Raw genomic sequence first — 25,307 nt, forward strand, 5'->3', positions numbered from 1 at the left:
TTTAATGAAAACACATTAGGAGCTAGAAGAGCTGTTTTAAAAGCTCCACATTCCTAAAATACTGATAGTAAAAGCCTTAAAATGAATTTTCACATAGTTCTATTCATTACCTCACTTAACAAAATTAATGTTCTGTGTTACCTGTAAGGACAATTTCTAGTTACTATCTCAAAATTTCCCATTAAATTATATTATAAAATGGAAGCTAGTCTCAAAATTAGATAAAAATGACATTTTAAAACAGAATAACAAAAATTAGTGGAGTATCCATGATATAACATAATAATCAAAATATAGTTCATAGTACAAATGTCTTACAAAAAATGCTGAGAATCTTACCTGAAAAATCATAATTACCTGGATCATTAAAATCTGTAAGAAAAAATGTCTACATCAGGTATATCTGCAAGAAGGAAATGTTCTATATCTACACTGCCCAATATAACAATCACTAGTCATATGTGGCTGGAGAGCACTAAAATATGGCTAGTAAGACTGATGAGGAGGCCCACTAAAACATATTTAAGTATACTCATCAATTTTAACATGTATTGAAATGAGGAGTACATCTTCAGGGGGAAAAAACTGTAAATGACATACAAGCCTAGAAAAAATCTAGACTAGTTCTTTTTGTGTTTATATTAGTAAAAGGACAATTTAATCTACCGCTCACATTCCATGAAGATACAACCAAAGGCAACTTTGAGTTTCTTCACGTCCAGCGAGGACTTAAGTAATTTTTCATTGCTACCAACACAATAAAGGTTTGAAATCACTAACTGCAAGAGAAAAGCATTGATGACTCATTCGTAATCCCTTAAATCAATCATTATAACTTTACATGACAAAGTAATAAGATTTATTTAGCAGAACAATTAAACCCTATGGAACTTTATTTAAGGTAACTTCACTAATAATATGTTCCTGATAAGCTTCAATCACATCATCTTCTTCCATTCCCAACTCTTTTGCAGTGTGATTATCAGTAATTCTCTCACCTTCAAAAAGAAACCTGAGTGAATTCATTGGAACTCCCTGTCTTTAACAGTACGATTCTTTGAGTTTCATGAGATGAGTTGTCATTTTCACTTTGAAGCAAATCTCAATGCTATCCTATCCAATATTGAGTTTAATGTATTCTCCTTCTTTCTTATCCCCCAAGTCCTCAGTTGAAGGTTTTGCCTCCTAGTCAGATATGTTGATGGTGGCTTCACCCAGGGTCTCCACACAGCAGCAGCCTCAGGTAGGCAGAACCTCAACTCCAGGACTGACAAATCCATCTCTCTTCACCACAGCACGATACCTCGGCTGGAGGGACTTCCGCAGGCGTCACACCTCACTCTACTTTGACTTTTTAACTTCTGGAGATTTCATGGCATGCAATTTTTCTAAAATTTTAATCATAGTTTTTATTACATATTATCACTCTACCAATCAAAATTTCTCTTGAATTTTTAATTTAATTATCACAATTTCTATTTTCCTTTAACAGGTTACAATGATGAAAACTAGCAAGGTTTAAAACTAATGAGTTCTTAATTCTCATTTTTTAAACATTGAAATGTATTCCTTCATTATGCAAATATGCTTTCCCAGCATAGTCTTTATGAAAATGAATAACTTAATGGGACGCCTGGGTGGCTCAGTCGGTTGAGTGTCCAACTTCAGCTCAGGTCATGATCTCACGGTTCGTGGGTTCGAGCATGTCAGGCTCTGTGCTGACAGCTCAGAGCCTGGGGCCTGCTTCAGATTCTTGTCTTCCTCTCTTTCTCTGCCCCTCCCATGCTCACACTATGTCAATCTCTCTCTCAAAAAATAAACATTAAAAAAAATTTAAAAAAAAAAGAAAATGAATAACTTAAAGTTATTTATATCTCACTCAAATCTGATCCTTGCCACTCCTCCTCTCAAAAACAAATAATAAATAAATAAATAAATAAATAAATAAATAAATAAATAAATAAGAAAAAAGAAAAATCCTCCATCAAATATTCATTGATCACCTACTAAGTATCAGGTGCTATTTTAGGTGCTCAGGATATATCTTGAAGGGTTGGCTGGAAGGGTTGGCTTAGCGCCCTTAACTCTGGCTCCATTCCAATTTAGCAGAATCCTGCTCTGGTATATTTATCCCCTCCTTTGCAGGCCATAGGACTGGCCCAACTATCAGCAGTAGCTGCTCTGTAAACATGAAAAGGAGGCAGTTTTCCTGGGTTTAGCCAGGCACTCAAGCTTTTAACAAAGCCCATTCACAACTCAGGCCATGTACAGTTAAGCATCTAATAAATATTTTGATTAAAAAAAAAAAAAAAAAAAAACTCATGGAACTTTCATCCTGGTAAGAAAATACTCAATAAACAAATACAAACACAAGTACACACACACATAAAGTGTCATACACAATATATGATAAAAACTAGGTATTTATTTTACACTGAGTGGTCAGGAAGAGTTTATATGAAGCTGTCAATGAATACAATCTCTTTGATAAAGTGTCATGTAGAATACTATCACTCTACAAATTCCAGTTTTTAACTTAACAGTAAGTATAAAAAGTACCACTCTACTAATTGACTGACTAGATGTTTTATAAAGTGTCCTCTAGAATCTAGAATTAAATAAAATGAAAATTCTACTTCCGGGGCACCTGGCTGGCTCGGTCCTGAGCACAGGACTCTTGATTTAGGGGTTGTGAGTTCAATCCCCAGGTTGGGTGTGGAGCCTAGTTAATTAATAAAATTAAATTAAATTAATAATAATTCTACTTTCATTTACAATTATTCAAACTGTCAAGTAACTTATTAATGTGCAAAAGAATCCAATATGTTTTTAACAGATCCCCTTCCCCTTTAAAACTCCCAAAATACAAAATACACGTAATAAACCATCATGAAAGTACAATTATCCTAGGATTTTGCTTGTTTATTTGTTTGTTTGTTGAGAGAGAGCACAAACCCGGGGAGGAGCCAGAGGGAGAGAGACAGAATCTCAAGCAGGCTCACAGGGTTTGATCTCAAGACCCTAGAATCATGACCCGAGACAAAATCAAGATCAGACACTCAATAGAGCCACCTACGTGCCTTTTCCTAGAATTTTTAAGAATATTTCCATATTACAAGTCACTACTAACTGGTAGCACAGTAAGTAATATTTTTTAAATGAGATTTATCTTCTCTTCTGAAGTTGCCTATATCAAATTTCCTCAAGCCAGTAACTCAGACCCTAAACCATAGTAACACTATTTCTCTAAAAACTGAAGTATCTAAGATACATGACTATATACAGTGGAAGACAGAATCTCTTTTCAGAATAGTAAGCATACGTACAAAGATTTCTGTGACTGTGAATGCACTTCCAACCTCTACTGACCAAAAAGAAAGACAAGGAACAATCAGAGCTCTCAAGCATTTGAATATCACAGAGTACCCTTAGAGTGCTCTCAACATTTTACAAACACCTGGTCTTCTAACTAAATGTCTAAGTGAACTACCCAAGCCTAGCTAGTATCCAAGTCAGGAATCAGACCATACCTGCCTTACTCTATAGCTTATGCTCCCTACAGCAATTCTAAACCACACAAACACCCTGACTAACCTGAATGCCCAGGGAAATATCAACAGTAACAACAACAACAAAAAAAAGCACATACTTAAGTAGAAAAAAGCTTCATACTTAGGAATAATATTTGGAATAAATCTAATCATAAAAGTCAATCCTATTACCACGCATATAATAATACTTACGAAGAAACATTATGAAAGAGATAACATAGGATAACCCTTCTAACTAGAACTTAGAATTACCAGAATACTTTTTGAAAATGGGGATAATTTTATTAAGTTTTCGTGAAGTAGTCACTGTTTCTCAATCAATACCCTTGAAAATCCTTCCTAAAAGTTGATCTTATCTCCCATCTTAAAACTGTAAAGAACTCAATGGGGTGCCTGAGTGGCGCAGTCGGTTAAGCGTCCGACTTCAGCCAGGTCACGATCTCGAGATCCGTGAGTTCGAGCCCCACGTCAGGCTCTGGGCTGATGGCTCGGAGCCTGGAGCCTGTTTCCGATTCTGTGTCTCCCTCTCTCTCTGCCCCTCCCCCATTCATGCTCTGTCTCTCTCTGTCCCAAAAATAAATAAAAAACGTTGAAAAAAAAAATTCAAAAAAAAAAAAAAAACTGTAAAGAACTCAAAAGAATAAAACAAAACTATAAAGAACTTAAAGTAGGTGCACCTGGCTGGCTGAGCTGGTACAGCATGTGACTCTTGATTTGGTAGTGAGCTCAAGCCCGATGCTGGGCACAGAGATTACTTAAAATAAAAAATAAATTAGAGAGGCCTGGGTGGCTCAGTTGGTTAAGCATCCAACTTCAGTTCAGGTCATGATCTCATGGTTCATGAGTTCCAGCCCCACATGGGGCTCTCCACTCAACACGGAGCCCACTTCAGATCCTCTGTCTCCCCTTCTTTCTGGCCCTTCCCTGCTTGCTCACTTGCTCTCTCTCTCTCTCTCTCTCTCTCTCTCTCTCTCTCTCTCTAAAATAAATAAAAACAACAGGGGGCCTGGGTGGCTCAGTTGGTTAAGCATCCAACTTCGGCTCAGGTCACAATCTCCCAGCTCATGAGTTCAAGCCCCACATCAGGATCTGTGCTGACAGCTCAGAGCCTGAAACCTGCTTCAGATTCTGTGTCTCCCTCTCTCTCTGCCCCTCCCCCCCCTCAAAAATAAACATTCAAAAAAATTTTTAATAAAAACACTTAAAAAACTTAATTAAAAATTAAAAAAAAAAAAGAACTTAAAGTGGTTCCTAGTAAAAACAAGTATTACCCAGAAATAGGAGGAGGAGGAGGAGGAGGAGGAGAAGGAGGAGGAGGAGGAAGAGGAGGAGGAAGAGGAGGAGGAAGAGGAGGAGGAAGAGGAGGAGGAAGAGTGGTAGGACAAGGAGTAATACCATTAGAACATTGTACTAACAGAAGTACTAATAGTAATGACAAGTAGTCTACAGCAGCAGTAGTGATAGTACAGTCATATTTATAGTAATATTACTAGTAAATGTAATATGCCAAGAAAAATATATTTTTGGTTTGAACCACACAAAACGTGAGGGTCCTTATTAAAAGTAGTAATTCTCGGGATGCCTAGGTGGCTCAGTCAGTTAAGCATCTTACTCTTGGTTTCAGCTCAGGTCATGATCTCATGGTTCATGAGTCTGAGCCCCACATCTGGCTCTGCCCTCACAGTGCAGAGCCTACTTCTCTCTCTTTCCCTCTCTGTCTGCCCCTCCCCTGCTCATGTGCTCTTTCTCTCAAGATAAGTAAGTTTTAGAAAGAAGAAAGAAAGAAAGAAAGAAAGAAAGAAAGAAAGAAAGAAGAAAAGAAAAGAAAAAAGAAAAGAAAAGAAAAGAAAGAAGTAAATCTCTTTGCATACATATGTAACTAAATGCTATGGGAAAAGAAAAGAAAGGAAAAAAAAAGAACAAAAAGTAATTCCCTTGTATACATATGTAACTAAATGCTATTATAACTTAACCAGTAAAGTCTAGAGTTAAACTTTAGAGACCAGGTACTTGAAATTTAGCTTTAAAAGTATCTCTGTGGAGTGCCTGGGTGGCTCAGTTGGTTAAGCATCCGACTCGGTGTCTCATCCTTGATTTCAGCTGAGGTAATGATCTCACAGATCATGAGACAGAGCCCCACACTGGGCTCCATGCTGATTGTGGAGCCTGCTTGGGATTCTCTCTCTTCCTCTCTCTGCCTCTCCCCTGCTCACGCGGTCTCTCTCACTCTCTCTTTCAAAATAAATAAATAAATAAACATTTTAAAAAATGTTTAATTTAAAATTAAAAAACAATAAAAGTACCTCTGCTATCAACTCAATTGTCATCTCCATCAAGCATCATTCTCAAACTCTCTAATTCTCCACCCAGAGGATATCATCACTCCCTCCCCATTCTTTCAAAAGCACACTTTTAAGAGCACAATTCCCTATTTGTCACAATTTTAGAGATTTCTGTCTTTCCTCTGGCCTTTTGCTTCTTTAAGACTTTAATTCATGTTGTATGTTGTGGGTGTCTTGGCATTCAACACAGTACCTGAATCTTAACGTTCAGTTAATGGTTATTCCACTTAAAAAACATTCAATCATCTAATGTGTAATTCACAATGAAAATTTACTAAGGGCAGCTTAGAAGCTGCTAAAGTTTGTATATGAAGAATTGATGTATAAAGATATTCAAGAGAGCTCAGTCCCAAATAATATATTCTGGACACAAGTTCTTTCTGATTTGAGTAAGGTTTTAAGATATCAGCATTATCAGGCCGAAACTTCCACTATTAGACCTACTTTTATTTTTTTTTTCTTAAAGTTTATTTATGTGTTTTGAGAGAAACAGAGAGAATGCATGAGCAGGGGAGGAGCGGGGGGGGGGGGGGGGGGGGAGAGATAGAGAATCCCAAGCAAGCTCTGCAAGCCTGATGAGGGGCTCAAACTCAGGAACTATGAAATCAAGACCTGAGCCAAAATCAAGAGTGGGATATTTAACCGACCGAGCTACCCAGGAGCCTCATATTAGATCTACTTTTGAAGCCACCCATTTACTAACAAGTTCAAGTATTCCCTCCTCTGTAAACCCTTTAATTACCATCTACGCACAATTTATTATTCCTCCCCATGTGCTACTATTGAGTTTTACAAGTATGTCAATTGTATTTACCACACTAAGTAGACCAGGACTAAACTTCATACAACTCAACACATTTCACACGTTACAGACTGATTCCCTCAAACTACCTTCAGAACACCAAATTCAGTCTCTTAGATATCATTTTATCAATGATTTTGAGTTACTTCATGAAGCTCTGGTAGCTCACAATGCTAAGGAATTAGAAGAAGTTTGAAGCCAGGCCTCACTGAAGTAGAGATAAACAAAAATATTATCCTGGCCTATGATGAAAAAACAAACTAACTCACCCTACCTTATTTCCCTGTCCTACCACAGACAAAGCCTTGGCCACATATACATAAAAGTTGGAATGGTAAGGGTGAAGGGGTGACTAAAGCTTTCATTATAAAATCCTGCAGGGCCGGTGTCCTATTGTCTGGCCTAACTCTTCCCAAGACCTACTCCCAACAGTTCTTGATTTCTCCCTTGGGACAGTGTAGAGCTATAGAAATTGCTGAGTTGCAAACAGACATCCTAGGTGATCAAACATGTGAGTGGGAAGCATCCTTTAAGTAGCCAGGTCACACTGTCACAGCAGGGCAAGAAAGATCCTTTTCCCCCCAGCTTCATATACCTACCATTCCAGTAACAGGGCTCAAATTCCAGAGGCTGCACCCCTCTCTACAAGGAGCCAAAGTTGGGCCCAAGATCCATTTGTTCAGCCCAAGGACAGGTATCCCACTCAGATACTTTTGATGTTGTGTACTAACTAGGATTCCTGGTCCCAAGAGACAACATGACCAGAAACTAGAATTTGATGTTTTATAATGACAGATTTGGCTCTGTGGAGTAACTCCCCATAAAATACCCAAACACCTCCTACCTCTCTGCCATGTGAATATTTATTTTCAAACACATTTTGGGGAACATATTATTATATAGGAAATTAGGGGGCTTCTTACATTGCAACTATTAACTTACATTTCCCGCTCACCTACTAAATTATCAGCTTCCAAACTGCAGGGTCTTAATCATTTTGTGTTCTAAACTCATAGTAATTGTGCATTACATTTGTTGGAGAAAGGGTGGGAAAGCAAGAATAGAAAAAAGAAGGCAGTAAGGATAGAAAGAAATATGATAAGCACCTTTGTATACATCACTTTAAATCTCACACCAATTCAGATATTCCTAAGTGATATATATATTTTTTAAATCCTATCTTCCCTAAAAAAAAAAAAAAAAAAAAAAAAAAAAAATCACAAAGAATGAGAACAAATTTCAATTACAGAATTTTACTGCCTTTAAATGAATGAACCCAGCGCACCTGGGTGGCTCAGTCAGTTGGGCATCTGACTTCAGCTCAGGTCACGATCTCACCACTTGTGAGTTTGAGCCCCGCGTCAGGCTCTGTGCTGACAGCTCAGAGCCTGGAGCCTGCTTCAGATTCTGTATCCCACTCTCTCTCTGCCCCTCCCTTGCTCATGCTCTGTCTCTCTCTCAACAATAAATAAAACATTAAAAAAAAAAGTTTTTAATGAATGATCCCAACAATTCTGTATGATCTTTTCCTTCCCTTGGGTCACCTACATCTCAGTAGAAAAATGATATTTTTAATCATAGTAAAATATCTTGAAGATGACAAGAGTAAAAAAAGTAAATACTTTATAAAATGCCTAATCTAGAAAGCAAGAAGGGAATACATAGTATAGAAGGTCTTAAAACAATCCTTTGACAGCTTTTATGGGTGAAGAAGTGGTTTCAGAATCATCAGACTCACTAAATGTTTCTAAGAAGTTTCTATTACTACTGACTTTCCATTCAAAAGGCTAGACCCAATTTAGCCCTAAACACAAATGATAGGGCAGAGGAAAAGTCAGAAGAATGCAGAAAAATCTAATAAGGAATCCTGACAGACATCAAATTACACCCACATATATATAATCAGTAAGGAAAATTCAATTTGTAAGTACAACATAAAATATTAAATTATTTGACTAAATATAATTTACAACCTATGTATGAGAGTCTAGAATACCAAGTTTGACACATCCAGGAGATCATTTTTATCACCTAGTTATAAATTTCAATTTTTAGAAGAGAACAATGTGAATCATTGTGGCAATATAAGTCCTAAAGCATTGTTTTCTAATCACATAAGAAAAAAAATTACACTTTTCAAGATCCAATAAAAGTTAATTAGCCCCAGGGAAAAAAACATAAAATAGTCTTTAAAAGAAAAAGGAAGAGAAAGAGAGACTGAGACTTCTGAAAATCCAGGCAAGGAAAAGGCACATGCAAAAGCTAAGTCAAAAGCAATGGAAAAGCTAAATAAATGTACACACAGCTCAGTCTGACCAACCCAACTACATCATTCAATTAAAAAAAAAAAAAACTATAATTAAAAACACAATGATGCAGAATGTGAAAACACTAGTAACTATAAAAAGCACAAATTTAAAAAGAAATTATGGGTGCTCCTGGATGGCTCAGTTAGTAAGCGTCTGACTTTGGCTCACGTCATGATCTCACAGTCTGTGGGTTCAAGCCCCACATCGGGCTCTGTGCTGACAGCTCAGAGCCTGGAGCCTGCTTCAGATTCTGTGTCTCCCTCTCTCTCTGCTTCTACCCCACTCATACTGTGTCTCTCTCTCAAAAATAAATAAACATTAAAAAAAAATTTAAAAAGAAATTATGATCACAACTATGTAAAAAAAATCTATATATGAAAAAGAACAAAAAGGCACATACACTCACACAGTAACTATAGTCATATTAAACTGTGGGATTAAGGGGGCGCCTGGGTGGCTCAGTCGGTTAAGCATCCGACTTCGGCTCAGGTCATAATCTCACGGTCCGTGGGTTCAAGCCCCGCGTCGGGCTCTGTGCTGACAGCTCGGAGCCTGGAGCCTGTTTCGGATTCTGTGTCTCCCTCTTTCTCTGACCCTCCCCTGTTCATGCTCTCTGTCTCTCTGTCTCAAAAATAAATAAATGTTAAAAAAAAAAAATTAAACTGTGGGATTAGGAAGAGTCTCTTATTTTAAGAGAACCATTGCTTGAATTATCTAAACAGTGATTTTTAAAAACTTTTTTTAAATATTAATTTTTGAGAGAGAGACAGACAGATAGAACATGAGCAGGGTAGGGGCAGAAAGAGAGAAACACAGAATCTGAAGCAGGCTCCAGACTCCAAGCTGACAGCACACAGCCCGACGCTCGGCTCAAACTCACCAACCATGAGATCACGACCTGAGCCAAAGTCGGGCCCTTAACCAACTGAGCCTCCCAGGTGCCCCATATACTGACTTTTTTAATGTAAAGATTTTTCAAAAGAAAATAAACTACATTTTACATATAACTTACCACACTTTCTCTTTTCATACTTCTACCAAGATATCATACTTCTACAAAGCACTAAATTCACGATATCTAAGCACTAAATTCATGATGTGCATTAAACTGTTTTACCACATCACAGAAAATGTAAGGATTTAACATTATTACCCTATTCTCTGCTCATAAAAATAATTAGTGGGCAGTGTAATAATTAAATTAAGACACCCAATCTAAGTGAGTCATCCAATTAATTAATTCCATATATCCAAAGTATCAGCACACGGTTTTAATAACCATCCCAGAATCATCAGTATAATTATCCCAAGTGCAAATTAGTGAAACTTGACATGACCCTATACCCAAAAAGGCTGTAAAAATGAAGTGTTTTTTGTATGGTTTAAGATAAAAATGAAACTCTAACTACCAACATAGGAAACAAAGTTTGTCACTGTCCCCAAACTATACTTGCAAACAGAAGAACAATAAATAGGCTAAGAAGTCATTTCCCCAATAACAAGTATCAGTCCTAAGACCAATTTCCCTCTGAAAAAGTCCTTTACTCATTCTTGTAAGTTAGAATACATCATTTCAAACAGTGCAAACTTCATGCCAGAAGGAAATCAAATTCCAAAATACTGTCAACTCAGACAGAGGATATTATACCAAGTCTTTACCATTACAAAGTTGTCAGAAAGAGTCAAAAATAATCTTCAATCAGATCTGACATAAAAAGCTTATAGTTCATCACTTCTGTTCTCACTACAAAAACAAACAAAAAACAAAAACCTGAGAAAAATGAAAATGACGACTCAGCTCCATCAGAGATTTGAGCTCAGAGGGAAAACTGCTACCCTGAAAACTGGAGAGACAGACACGCAGATACAGAAAATCACAGTGTGGGAGATGCAGAAGCCCGGGAACATAAGCCTTCAACTGAGCCAGTATCAACAGGAATACTTTAAACAGTAATTGACAATTTGTTGGAGGCTCTGTGTTGACTAGCTTAGGGTGAAAAACTGAGAGGGAACACAGTCTTTGAGAAGTCCCCACATTTTCTTGACTTTTTACCTCCAGGAACCCTATCAGGTTCTCACTGGGAAGATCTGAGAAAAATGTCGTTTCCTCAAGGGGGAGGGGAAAAGTAACCATCCTGAAATATGCCCAGAGCTCTCTGTTCTTAAAAAGGTCTGCCTCAAAAGAAAACTAATTTTAATAAAGCCTAACTAACTGGAATTTTATAGAGCCTAACCAACCAGGGTTTTACAGTATCTAACAAACCTAGGGGAAAGGAAATATCCAACTCCAGCCCCCCCACCCTTCAACATGAGGTAAGAGATAACCAAATCGAGTTCACTAAATCACTGAGACCTAATCTGATCCCTTACCACCACATCAGTGTAACTCCTGTACAACAATAGAGCATCACAAATAAAAGAACTGCAAGCCTCAGACCCTATTAAAGGATTCTCTACAAAACGCAAAAACAGCAGAACAGCCAAAAACAAAACACTACAAATTTTAGTCTCTGAAACCACTGCTAGAGCATATAGTAAACACAGCCTAACTCCTTGTCAGAGAAACATAAAACCTCAAACTAAAGGCCTATTTACTTCAGTTTGTTTTACCTAATATAACATGTCTGGCTATCAACAAAAATGTACAAAGCATTGTAAAGGCAAAAACTGTACTCTGAAGACACAAAGCAAGCCTCAAAACCAGATTCAGGTAGGACAGAGATTTTAGAATTATCACTGGGTTTAAAAATAGCTATGGTAAATATGCTAAGGGTAGTAATGGGAAAAGTAAACATGCAAGAACAGATGGGTAGTGTAAGCAGAGAAATGGAAACTCTAAGAAAAAAGAAATGCTACAAATCAACAACACTGTAAGGGAAAAAGTATGTCTTTGATGATAAACAATAAACTAGATCCATAAGGATCAGAATCCACCACACAGGATAAATACTATAATACTTACATCTAGGCATATCATAACAAAACTCAAAAAACTAGCTGAGAAAATCTGAAAAGAATCAGAGAAAAAAAAGCAAAAAACCTTACCTAGCCAGGAGAAAAATAAGAATTCCATCAAACCTTCTCTTCAGAAACCATGCAAGCAAGGTGAGTGAAGTGAAACATTTTAAGTGTTAAAAGAAAAACCACCAATCTAGAATTCTGTACCTGGGAAAATTATCCTTCAAATGTGAAAAGGAAATAAAAGCTTTCTCTGACAAAAATTGAGGGAACTGAAGGTCTACTGGCCTTCCTTGCAAGAAATGTTTTAAAAAGTCCTTCAGAAGGAAGGAAAATTACAAAGCATTATAAGTACAAATTACAAAAGGTCAGAAAATTTGGATTACATTAAAAAAAATGAAGAAATTAGAGAAACAGTTTTTTTTCAGTGATATTGTATATTTTATTTAATAAAAGTTCAGAAACAGCAGTTGTGTGTGGGCAGAGTATGCTGTACATGACAGCATCAAAAAAGCTACTTTACAGATATCAAAGAATATTGCTACAGATTAAACACACCCGCCTGCATGCATGAACTGCTGAGGGCCAAGAAACAATTTTTAAAAAGGTAGGGGCATCTGGGTGGCTCAGTCAGTTAAGCATCTAGTTTCAGCTCAGGTTATTACCTCATGGTTTGTGAGTTCGAGCCCCTCACTGGGCTCTGCACTGGTGGTGCAAAGCCTGCTCGGGATTCTCTCTCTCTCTCTCTCTCTCTCTCTCTGCCCCTTTCCCACTTGTGCTCTCTCTCTCAAAATAAATAATTTTTTTAAAAAAGGTAAAATTAAATCTTACTTTTCTTATTCTTAATTGATCTAACAAAATAACAATTTGTTAAAAATAATAATAATAGTACAATATATATCCAGTGATCACAGCTTATATATAAATGAAATGAATGGCAACAATGTTATAAAGGATAAGAAAAAGGAATTAAGAATACTCTGTGATAAGGTACCTGCACTACCCATGAAGTGATATACTATTATTTGAAACTGAACCAAGGGGTGCCTGGGTTAAGCATCTGACTTCAGCTCAGGTCATGATCTCATGATTCATGAGTTCGAGCCCCACACCGGGCTCTCTGCTGTCAGCACAGAGCTCACCTCGGATCCTCTGTGTCTCTCTCTCTCTCTCTGCCCCTCCCCTGCTCGTACACTCTCTCTCTCTCACTCTGTCTCAAAAATAAATAAACATTAAAAAAAATTAAAGGGATGCCTTGGTGGCTCAGTCAGTTAAGCGTCCAACTTCAGCTCAGGTCATGATCTTATGGTGTGTGAGTTTGAGCCCCACATCAGGCTCTGTGCTGACAGCTCGGAGCTTGGAGCTTGCTTCGGATTCTGTGCCTCCCTCTCTCTCTGCCCCTCCCCCCCTCACACTGTGTCTCTCAAAAATAAACACATACATACATACATACATACATACATACATACATACATAAAAGTGAACCTAGATTAGTTGTAAATGTAAAATTACAAACTCTGGGGTAACCACTAAAAAATATGTAAAGTAAATATAATGATATACTAAGATATGATTTAAAAAAATGAAATTATATAAAATGTTCAACTGAAACAAGAGAAAGAAATAACAGAGTGGAAGACAAAAAGAAACAACAGAGACAAGGAATAGAAAGCAGTTAAAAATATGGTAGATATAAATCCAAGTATACAAATAATTACCTTAAATAACAATGGTCTAAATACATCAATTAAAAGACAGATACTATTGGGGTTCCTGGGTGGCTCAGTTGGTTAGGTGGCCAACTTTGGCTCAGATCATGATCTCACAGTTCATGGGTTTGAGCCCCAGGTCCAGCTTTACTGACACCTTGGAGCCTGGAGCCTGCTTCAGATTCTGTCTCTCTCTCTCTCTCTGCCCCTCCCCCACTCGCACTTGTGTGTGTGTGTGTGTGTGTGTCTCTCTCTCTCTCTCTCTCTCTCTCTCTCAAAAATAAATAAATATAAAAAAAAGACAAAGACTGTCAGTCAATGATGAAGGGTGGGCATTACACAATGCCAAAGGGTCAATTCTCAAGAAGATCTAACTTCCCTTATATGTATACACCTAACAACAAAGCATCAAAATATATGTCATAAAAATTAACAGAACTGCAAAGAGAAATACACGAATTCACCATATATTTGGAGACTTCAACACCCCTCTATCAGTAACTGACAGAACCAAAACACATAAAATTAGTAAGAATACTGTTAAACTGAATAGCACCATCATTCAGCCAGATCTAATTGCCATCCATATACTACTTTATCCAACAACAACAGTATACACATTCTTCTCAAGCTCAAAGAGAACATTTACCAAGACAGACTACATTCTGGGCCACAAAACACACCTTAGTCATACAAAGTAGGCTCTCAGACCACAGTGGAATTAAACTAATAATTAATAACACAAAGATAGCTAGAAAATATGCAAATATTTGGAAATAAACAACACACATAAGTAACATGTGAGTCAAAGAAAACATCTCAAGAAATTAATATTTTAATCTAAGTAAAAATGTAAATAAAACATAAGAATTTGTGGGATGCAACATGCACCACTGTATTTTCTCTCTCAGAGAAAAATGTATATACCATTGGAGGCATATATTAAAAGAAGGAGCTAAAATCAATCACCAAGCTTCTGCCATGGGAAACTAGAAAAAGAAAGGCAAATGAAATCCAAACTAAGCAGAAGAAAACAAATAATAAAAATCAGAGAAGAAATCAGTGAAATTGAAAATATGTAAACAATAGAGAAAAAAAGCAACAAAACTAAAAAAGCTGGTTCTTTGAAAAGATCAATAAAATGGATAAACCCTTAGGCTTCTCAAGAAAAAAGGAGAGATGACACAGGTTAGTAATATCAGAAATGAAAGAGGTTCCATCTCCAGCGATCCTATGGACATTAAAAGGATAATAAAGGAATATTATAAATAATTCAAGGCCCATAAATTTGACAACGCAGATGAAATGGAACAAATCCTTGAAAGACAATCTACCACAGCTCACAGAAGGAAGAAAGAGATCACCCATATAAGGCTATAATGATCAAAGAAATTGAATAAATAAATAATAATTTCCAAAAACGAAAGCTTCATACCCAGATAATTTCCCAAGTGAATTCTACCAAACATTTAACGAACAAGTAATACCAATTCTCTACAGCCTGTTCCAGAAAGTATAAGAGGGAGCAGTTCTCAATTCATTCTATGTGGCCAGCATTACCCTAATACTAAACCCAGACAAGAAAAGAAAACTACAAATATCTCTCATGAACACAGATACAAAAAACCCCTCAAAAAATATTAGCAATTCTAATTATGCACCAAAAATAGGATTTATTCCAAATATATAAATCAAGTTCAATATTTAAAAATCAATTAATGTATCAATTAATGTAATCAATCACACATCAATACAAGAAAAATCATGTGCTATCAATACATGCAGAAAAAGAATACATAAAATCCAACACCCATTTACAATAAAAACTCACAGCAAAATAGGAATACAAAGGAACTTCCTCAAGCTGATAAAGAAAATCTATAAAAAATATACAGCAAATATCATTCTTAACAGTAAGAAACTAGATACATTCCCTCTTAAGACTTTTCCCTTTCAGAATTCCTACTTATATTACACTGGACATCCTAGCTAATGCAATAAGACAAGAAAAGGATATCGATGATATACAAGTTAGGAAGGAAAAAATCAAACTGTCTTTTGTTCACAGATGATATGATCATCTACATAAAAAAATCCCAAAGAATTGGAAGGGGAAAAAAAAAAAAACCAAAATCTGGTATTAATAAGCAATTATAGAAAGACTGCAAGATATAAGGGAACTCTGTACTTCTGTTCAATTTTTCTCTAAAGGTAAAACTACTCTAAAAAATAAAATTAAAAGAAAACAAAAAACACAAAACCCTCCACCAAACAAACAGTAATCCATTAATTCTGAATAGGTGTTTGAGGAGAGAAAAAAATGTGTTCAACATGATTTTCCTTCTTCTTTTCTTTTTTTTTTTTTTTTTTTCCTGTGAAGCTGAAGGAATAGCTGGCTGGGGAATGCGGGGTAGGAGATTCCTCCAATTTCTCAAGCCTCTGTGAATCCAACAAAAACAAACACTACATAGAAAGTGAAGACTCCAAACCATAAAATAAATCAAACCCATCCATACTCTACTTTTCAATCTTTGCCAATTCATAATTCTCTGAAATTGGAAAATATTTATTACAAGTGGAAGAAACTTTATCTTGTTGTTAAACATTAGACCAACTTCAAGGTCTAAAATGAGGAGGGGAAAACTACAACCAAAGAGAGTTTGATCCAAACCTGAATCATCAGCCACAATCTCCACCCTATACCCCACTCCTCCAAGAAAAGCCTTCCAGGCTTTTTTTCATTCATCAGAATCACCCAAGATCAAAAAATCTTGACTTTTTCTTACTGATGTGGACAGCGTATTAAAAAAAAAAAACATACACTAACAACATTCTACTATTCTTTTCATTCTACTACTCTTTCACATTGATGGAAATGTGAACAGAAAATGATTCAGAAGATATTATTACCGAATTATAGCATCTATTTATATTAGTTTTTATATTATGATCATTTTAACATTTTATTTCAAGTACTTCTACGGTATTATTGCAAATTTTATACTCTAGTATGTCTCCTAAAATTAAAAAAAAAGAAACCACCACTGTTGTAGTAACTGATGATGGTCTCTGAATCACCCAAATACTCATGCTGAAAACAGGAACTTGGGAAAATTTGTCTGTAATTGAAGAGCAGTTATGTAGGAAAGTCCTTAAGTTCAAGCGTTGAGAGATTCCCAGGGTTTCCTGGAAGATGGGTTTGATATTCTACTGCATGGAATGAATCAAAAATTCATTTTCTTCTACTTCAATAACTTTCATGCAAATCCAAAGATATTGGTTCAACCTACATTTATACTTACCACCAATGCATACACACTGTTAATATGTACCTTGAAAAGGACAAGCACAGATACAACCATAGGTAGTTTTACTATTGCCAAAAAAATTTCCTGTTAAGCATCCACAATATGTCTATGAAGTAACTATGTATTTTCAACATTATTCAAAAAAGAATTCGAACAGTACTACAATGACTTACTCAAAACATAAGAAAAATCCAATGGAAGAAGAGACACTTACACCTAGAACTCCATCCAGCACCATGCACCACCTCACTAGACTATTACTATTCTCTAGTAAGAAGTTTTCTCAGATCCCATGACCACAGGAATATTATGATAGAGAAATGTGGGCAATGAAGGGAGAGCTACACTCTCATGCTCACTTCAGAAAAGGTTATTTTATTTTCTGAACTCAGCTGAGAGAGTACAGCAACAACACATTTTTCTAAGTTCAAGTGAATTAACTGACCTGAAGAATGTCTCCCTTCCAAATATACTATTTCAAACTAACAGAAAAACAAAATATGGTTAAGTCAGAGAGATCAGGACTAACTGTATGTTTACCTAGTATCTTCATGAATGATCTTCACCCAATAATAAATAAAATCTTCTCCCATAAATAAGGCTACATTCACAGGTCAGAATCTATCATATCAGCATTTAAAGCATTCTCTATTTCCTTTTCTCATTTTGTCACTCCAACAAATTGAACACACACTCAACAATTACCAAACTTCAGAATCTGAGAGCTAGAAAGGCCCTTAGAGATCATTTGGTCCATTCCTCTTTTCTTCTAGACCTCCCCATTTACCTATTGAGACACTAATAGCTAGAGAAGACAGTAATTTTCTCAAGCTAGTTCATAGCAGGGTACAAACCAGAACCAAGGCAACTTGATTTCCGTACTGGTATTCTTTCCACTACATCATGCTGTTGTCAAAAACTCTGAAGAGCCTGAGATTTTATTCTAAATGGAAGTTAAGTAATCAGCTTGGACAGTGTCATGGATATTGAGAAACAAAATCATCTAGCCATACACAACTTAGATACTAAGACTGAAACCACATACTCTTGTGTACTGGGTTGAATAATGTCTCTCCAGAATTCATTCATTGTGATCATAACTTTATTTGGAAATCGGGTCTTTGCAGATATAATCAAGGTAACATGAGGTTATAGTGAATTAAGGTGGGCTCTAATCCAATGACTGGTGTCCTTATAAGAGAGAAATTTTAATACAGGTACGGAGGGAAGACTGCCATGTGAAGATGGAGGTAGAAATTAGAGTTATGCTGCTACAAACCAAAAAACACTAAGGACTTCTTGTAAACAACAAAAGTTAGGGATGAAAGGATTTTTTTAAGCCCGTAAGTGTGTGGTAATTTGTGATAGCAGTCCTAGAAAACTAATGTAACTACCTACACATACAACTTCCTGTGTATATTAACAAGACTTTATTAGGCCAATGTCCTCATTAGCATACCTCTACTATTCCAGAAGACTCTTGCATGAATATAACTTGATTGTTCATTACAGAAGCTTCAGGAAAGACCCATCAACTCTTCAACAAGAAACATCAACAATTTTCAAATCCTTGCCTTGCTGTTTCGCCAATTCTAAACTATTATATCATGGTATTCAATCCTAATCAGGCCCCATCATTACCACTGGAAGACTCAAACAAAATTTCAAATTCTCACATTTTAGCCTTGACTTTGCCCTTCTAAGATACCACCAAAGCTCTTGCAAGGTGGTATTCTCCTTCACAGCATAAGCCATAAACTCGGCTTTGTTTTATCAGTAGGTTGTGTTAATGATACCTGGTTAAATCAGCATCAGATAATCCTGGCAGAAGGTATGACACTCTTGGGTCAGAGACAAAGAAGTTTACTACTCAAAACACAGTAGTGGCCAGAATATAATCTTTTGCACTGGTTCCCCAAGCTCTAATTCTTAAGAGGCAACACAAGGAGAGCCAGTGATGCCTGTACACACAGTAGGCTGTATTATAGGAGAAAAAAAGCTGAGCTTATCCAATCTAAATCTTTCAAGGAGTAACAAACCCTATCTTTTCCCCCAAAGGGATTATCTTGATTATCCTGAACAGCAAAGAAATCTATCACCTGTCCTTATGGAAACACTATTTCCATCTACGTAGGCTGTTTGCTATACAAATTTCCTTAAAAGACAGCCCCCAACAAAAGCTGTCAATGCTTCTGCTCAGAATATGGACAGAAACACAAAAGACTCCTAAAGAATTGTCTCCAAATAGGTGTCCTCTTTGTCCTAAAAGGCTAGAAATTCTTAGGAAATCAGAATGAACATAGTATAACACAATAAGTATTACATGTTACGGGAGAAAAAAATTAGAGCAAAGTATACTTTCTGTATAACTAAAACCACTTGAACTGAGTCACAATTTCTTAATATGCCTATACATCAAATACCCAAAAGTAAACACCTATGATATTATATTTATTTTAAAATGTTCCATTTCTAAAATAGTATCTCTAACAAGTTTTTTTGCTAATTTTCTAGGTTTGGTAGTGCTCATGAGTAAAAGGAGCACTTTAATTATACCTGTAAACATGTTAATTAGTGAAATCCTCCAGAGCAGATTTTAGGGTACTCAGATTTTCAACCAAAAAATCTAAGGTCCATATTTATCTGAAATGTTTGTGAAAATAGAGGTCTTATTTAAATTTTATACTTTTAGGGGTGCCTGGGTGGCTCAGTCAGTTAAGCGTCTGACTTCAGCTCAGGTCATGATCTCACAGTTCATGGGTTCAAGCCCCGTGTTGGGCTCTGTATTGACAGCTCAGAGTCTGGAGCCTGCTTTGGATTCTGTGTATCCCTCTCTCCCTGCCCCTCCCAACTAGCGCTCTGTCTCTGTCTCTCAAAAAATAAAATAAAAATGTTAAAAATAAATAAATAAATTTTATGCTTTTAAATTGATCTACATAAAAATGCTTTCACATAGGTATATTTAAACATCAACACTTTTTTTGTTTCTGTTTGAAATCTAAGATTGTATCTAATACCATTTCAATAGTGACCTGTTCTAACTTAAAGTCTGAAGTTAAAGTCTGAAAAAGAAATTAAAAACTGAATTTTATAAACAATTTTATTTTTATTTTTTTACATTAATTTAAAACTTGGAGAGTGTTCTGCATCCTGGAGGGTGGGGGAGAAGCTATATTAGAATGTCTTTAGAATTGTCAAAAACTAAAATTTCCAAATAGTATGCGGACATAAATAGTATTTTTAAACTGTAAACAACTTTAAATTGAGCAATTTAACTTTATCCCTACCCTTAGGTCAAGCAACAATCCCAGGATAAAGAAAGGCAGGATGATGAGTAAAATGAGCCACCACACTACATGTCTCCAGCTAGCTGTATGACTAAAAGCTTATCACTTCATCTCTCTAGGTCTCCTTTTTCCCATTTACAAAACACACACACACACACACACACACACACACACACACACACACACACACACACACACACAGGCATTAACCTAAATGTTCCTCAAGGTCCATTTTGTGTAATAATTATGTGAGAAGCTTTTACCCTTCTGATAGGCTCCATTTTCTCATGCTTTAAGGAAATTCACTTTCTACTTTCTTGCCCTGCCAATCTTGTAGAATCCACCACAGATGCAAGGTATTCTAATGAACTCCAAGTAGTCCATGTATGGCTGAGACTAAACCATGCATTCAACAAGTTGTAATACTTGCTATCCTTCCTTCAGAAAATACCAAAATCTAAAACAATCACTGCTGACAAGAAGCTCAATCATCTAGGGGCACGTGAGTGGCTCAGTCAGTTAAGCGCCTGACTTTGGCTCAGGTCATGATGTCACGGTTCATGAGTTCGAGCCCCGCTTCAGGCTCTTTGCTGACAGCTTAGAGCCTACAGCCTGCTTCGAATTCTGCGTCTCCCTTTCTCTGCCCCTCCCCTGCTCACACTCTGTCTCTCTCTCAAAAATAAACAAACATTAAAAAAAAAAAAAAAAGGAAGCTTAATCATCTAAGCCAAAACAATCTTGAGAAAGAAGACCAAAGCTAGAGGTACCACAATCCCTGATTTGAATCTGTACTACAAAGCTGCAATAATCAAAACAGTATGGTTTTGGCCCAAAATCAGACTCATCAATCAATGGAACAGAATGGAAAGCCCTAAAATAAACATAAGCTTAAATGGTTAATTAACCTATGACAAAGGAGGCAAGAATATATAATAGGGGAAAAGACAGTCTCTTCAATAAATGGTGTTAGGAAAACTGGACAGCTACATCCAAAAGAATGAAACTGAATCACTTTCTTATACTACACACAAAAACAAACTCAAAATGGATTAAAGACCTCAATGTAATACGTGAAACCATAAAACTTAAAAAAAAAAAAAAAAACAACAGGCAATGATCTCTTGGACATTGGCCTTAGTAATATTTTTCAGGGTATGTCCCCAGGCAAGAGAAACAAAAGCAAAAATAAACAATTAGGATTACATCAAACTAAAAAGCTTTGCACAGTAAAGGAAACTATGAACAAAATGAAAAGGAAGCCTACTGAATGAGAGAAGCTACTTGCAAATCCAATAAGGGGCTATATCCAATAAGGGGCTAATATCTAAAACATATAAAGAAGTCATACAACTCAAAACCAAAAAACAAACAATCCAATTAAAAATGGGCAGAAGACCTGAAAGAAGATATACACAAGGTCAACAGAAACATGAACATCACTAGTCATCGGAGAAATGCAAATCAAAACCACAATGAGATATCACCTTACACCAGTCAGAATGGCTAGTATCAAAGGAAACAAACACACACACACACACACACACACACACACACACACACACACGCACGCACAAGAAATAACAAGTGTTCACAAGAATATAGAGAAAAGGCAACCCTTGTATACTATTGGTAGGATTGTAAATTGGTGGAGTCACTATGGAAAACAATACGGAGGTTTCTCAAAAAATTAAAAATAGAAATATCATTCAACACAGCAATTCCACTTCTGGGTATTTATCTACAGAAAATAAACATACTAATTCGAAAACATATATGTACCCATATGTTTATTGCAGCATTATTTACAATAGCCAAGATATGGAAGCAACATAAAACTCCACTGACAGATGAATGGATAAAGAAGATGTGATATATATACACATATTACTCAGTCATAAAAAAAAAATACTGAAATCTTGCCATTCATGACAACATGGATGGAGAGTACTGAGCTAAGTGAAATAAGTCAGATGGAAAAAGACAAATACCATATGATTTCACTTATATATAGAATCCAAAAAACAAAACACACAAACAAAAGAAACAGACTCATAAAAACAGAGAACTGGTAGTTGCCAGAGAGGTGGTAGGAAAGGCAAAAGAGATGAAAGGGATTAAGAGGTACAAACTTCCAGTTATAAAATAATTAAGTCACAGGATGGAAAGTATAGCATAGGGAATGCAGTCAATATAATGTGATAAATTTGACTGATATAATCACCAAAAACTGGAAACTCCCCCAAAAGTCCATCAACTGGTATATGGATAAACTAAATGATATATCACCATATAGCAGAACATAGCTCAGCAAGAAAAAAAGAACAAATTACTAGTATACACAACATGAATGAATCCTAATGCATTATGTTAAGTGAAAGAAACTAGATTTCAAAAGCTACATACTAAATAATTCTAGTTAAATGACATACACGAAAAGGTAGACTATAGGGACAAAAAACAAATCAGTGGTTGCTAGGAGTTGTGGTGAAGGGAGAGGCTGACTACAAAGAGACACCATAAGTGAATTTAAAAGATTATGGTGACGAATATACATTTGTCAAAATTCCAAGATTAAACACTAAAAACAAATAATAACTTTAATGTAGGACTAAAATCTGGACAAGAATCCAACCTTTAAAAGTCAGCTATCGGGGCGCCTGGGTGGCGCAGTCGGTTAAGCGTCCGACTTCAGCCAGGTCACGATCTCGCGGTCCGTGAGTTCGAGCCCCGCGTCAGGCTCTGGGCTGATGGCTCAGAGCCTGGAGCCTGCTTCCGATTCTGTGACTCCCTCTCTCTCTGCCCCTCCCCCCTTCATGCTCTGTCTCTCTCTGTCCCAAAAATAAATAAACGTTGAAAAAAAAAATTTTTTTTTAAAAATAGAAGTCAGCTATCAAAAATGTCAAAAAATTCTAAGATGAGTTGTTTATTTCAGCACCAAATATACCACACAACAATGCAAGTACAATGTACCATATTTAGCCATAAACAGGGAGTAAAACATTTTTTTTTTATTTTATGTATTACAGATTACACATGGTACTCAGAAAATGTTTATTAACTAATACACAATTCAACAGAGGTTAGACTGACCTGGTCTTTCTACTTCACTGCTATACACATACATGCTTCAAACACATAATTATCCATTTCTCAACAATTAATTTATAATTAGAACAGGGAAGTGCTGTCCACAAATATACTAACCTGAATTCGTTCAGTTAATCAATAAAGGCAATAGAACACTTTATCTTGAATGAAAATACCATCAGGGTCATGGGTACTCTCTTAGCAAAAGCAGCAACCTGGAACAACAAAAACAAATAAACAAATGAAATTGAGCCCTACTCTAAGTTCAGTTAGAATACCCTCAGTTATTATACCATTTAAAAAATTCCTTTTTCTCCCTTATAACATGTTATAACATGTGAAACTTTTGCAAGCAGTGTTTTTCTGCAAGCAGTGTTTTTCAAATCCCAATAAAGAACGGGTTTTTACTTTGCAAATTACAGTCAAACACAGTAACAGTGTCTTATTTTGCTCCATAGTTTATCTTAAAATAAGTCAGCACCTATAAAACTTACTGTGTGAACACAAAACCCTTTAATTTTGTCTACTTTTTAACATATAGGACAATCAGAATTATCTCTCTTTTCAGACTAATGCTCAAAATCTTCTACAACCCTCACACCCCAATTAGCTCTACAACCTAATTTCTGACTATCTTCTACAGAAAATTCCATTCAAGCCAATTTAATTTGCTTGCTTTCCACAGAAAAACGTTGTCATTCTCTGCAACACACCATTCCTTCTTTTTAGAAGAGGGACTTTTTCTCCCTTATCCTCTTGGTGAATCAATGCATATCCATCAATTTTCTCAAAATCCAGCCCCTCCATTTCTCCCTGAGAGCTGATAAAATCACTCTGTACTCCATTAATCCTTGCCAGAATATGCTGCTGCCTTATACAGGCGCCATCTCATGTGATCTTCTGATAAGGGACCCTATCTCTTATTTCTTTTGTCTCCCAATTATATACTACCATGTTTGACACATAGAAAGTAATCATATGATTGACAAGTGAATGGTCTTAATAAAGATTCACACATCAAATGTTTACTAAGTACATATGTACAAGTCATTAAGTACAAAAAGCCAAGAATAAGATAGCAACACAATACATTCTTCGGAAATATGTCTTTCTGCCAGGTACTTTACTATTGATACATGAGATTTAGGACTGACATTATTATGAATTGTGAGAAGCAGTCTTTCTCCAATGACACCAAAGCCTACTGAAACCAATTTTTTGTGATTACAGATAATATTGAACCAACTTCAACTCCTCCAGCATAAGGTAATCCAACTATTTTCATTTTAAATTCCATAAGTCAAAAACCTATTCTGAGGCAGACCAGCTTATTAAGAACATTCAGTAAATTAAACTAAAAATAATAAGCACATTTGTATAGTGCTTTACTATTTACATTATCTCAACTGCTAGATCTGGTTGAAAAAGACAAACTACTGCTAAATTAACTACTCCAAGGGCCCATAAACAAACAATTCCTAAATGGCCATTAACTAGAAAAATCAGCTAAGGGCTCATCATCATTTCTTCCTAAACTTCACCCAAAAGGCTTTACCAACCTCCCACAATAATCCAGTAGTTTAGGATTTATGCTTCTAGCCATTATGGTGTAACTGGTACCAGATTTACGCTCAGACAGTAAGCAACTACATAACTAGAGAAAACATATGATGAAACAGTTTACAGACACTGGACAATAGTATAGCTATGCATTCCCTGAGTGAAGGAAACAAGCTAGATAAGCCCTATAAACACCTTGACTTTTTGCCAAGAGACATGTCTAGATACCACTGTAGGCAGGGAGATTCAAAGCATAACACAGCAATCTCCTTAACTTTAAAAGACAAAGATCTAAGTTCAGTAAGTTATAGGTAGCAGGAATTACTGGAATAATATACCACAGAGGAGACATTATGCAAAAAAAAGCCCCATCTATGTAGGGGTCCACTTGAGT

At 36.2% G+C, this 25,307-nt stretch overlaps 1 protein-coding gene across 19 annotated transcripts in view; it reads right to left on the reverse strand.

The window, feature by feature from the left end:
- Positions 1-25,307, reverse strand: part of FUT8 (fucosyltransferase 8) — a 313,352-nt gene that overhangs the window by 240,601 nt on the left and 47,444 nt on the right. For all 19 annotated transcript variants that reach the window (XM_086709517.1, XM_086709522.1, XM_086709521.1 and 16 more), the window contains exon 2: positions 23,471-23,568. The gene's annotated coding sequence lies outside the window, so the exon portion shown is untranslated. The remainder of the gene's footprint in view (positions 1-23,470; positions 23,569-25,307) is intronic.

This window comes from Puma concolor, chromosome B3 (genome assembly GCF_028749965.1).
Source record: "Puma concolor isolate L17-30 chromosome B3, mPumCon1.1.hap2, whole genome shotgun sequence".
Taxonomy (NCBI): domain Eukaryota; kingdom Metazoa; phylum Chordata; class Mammalia; order Carnivora; family Felidae; genus Puma; species Puma concolor.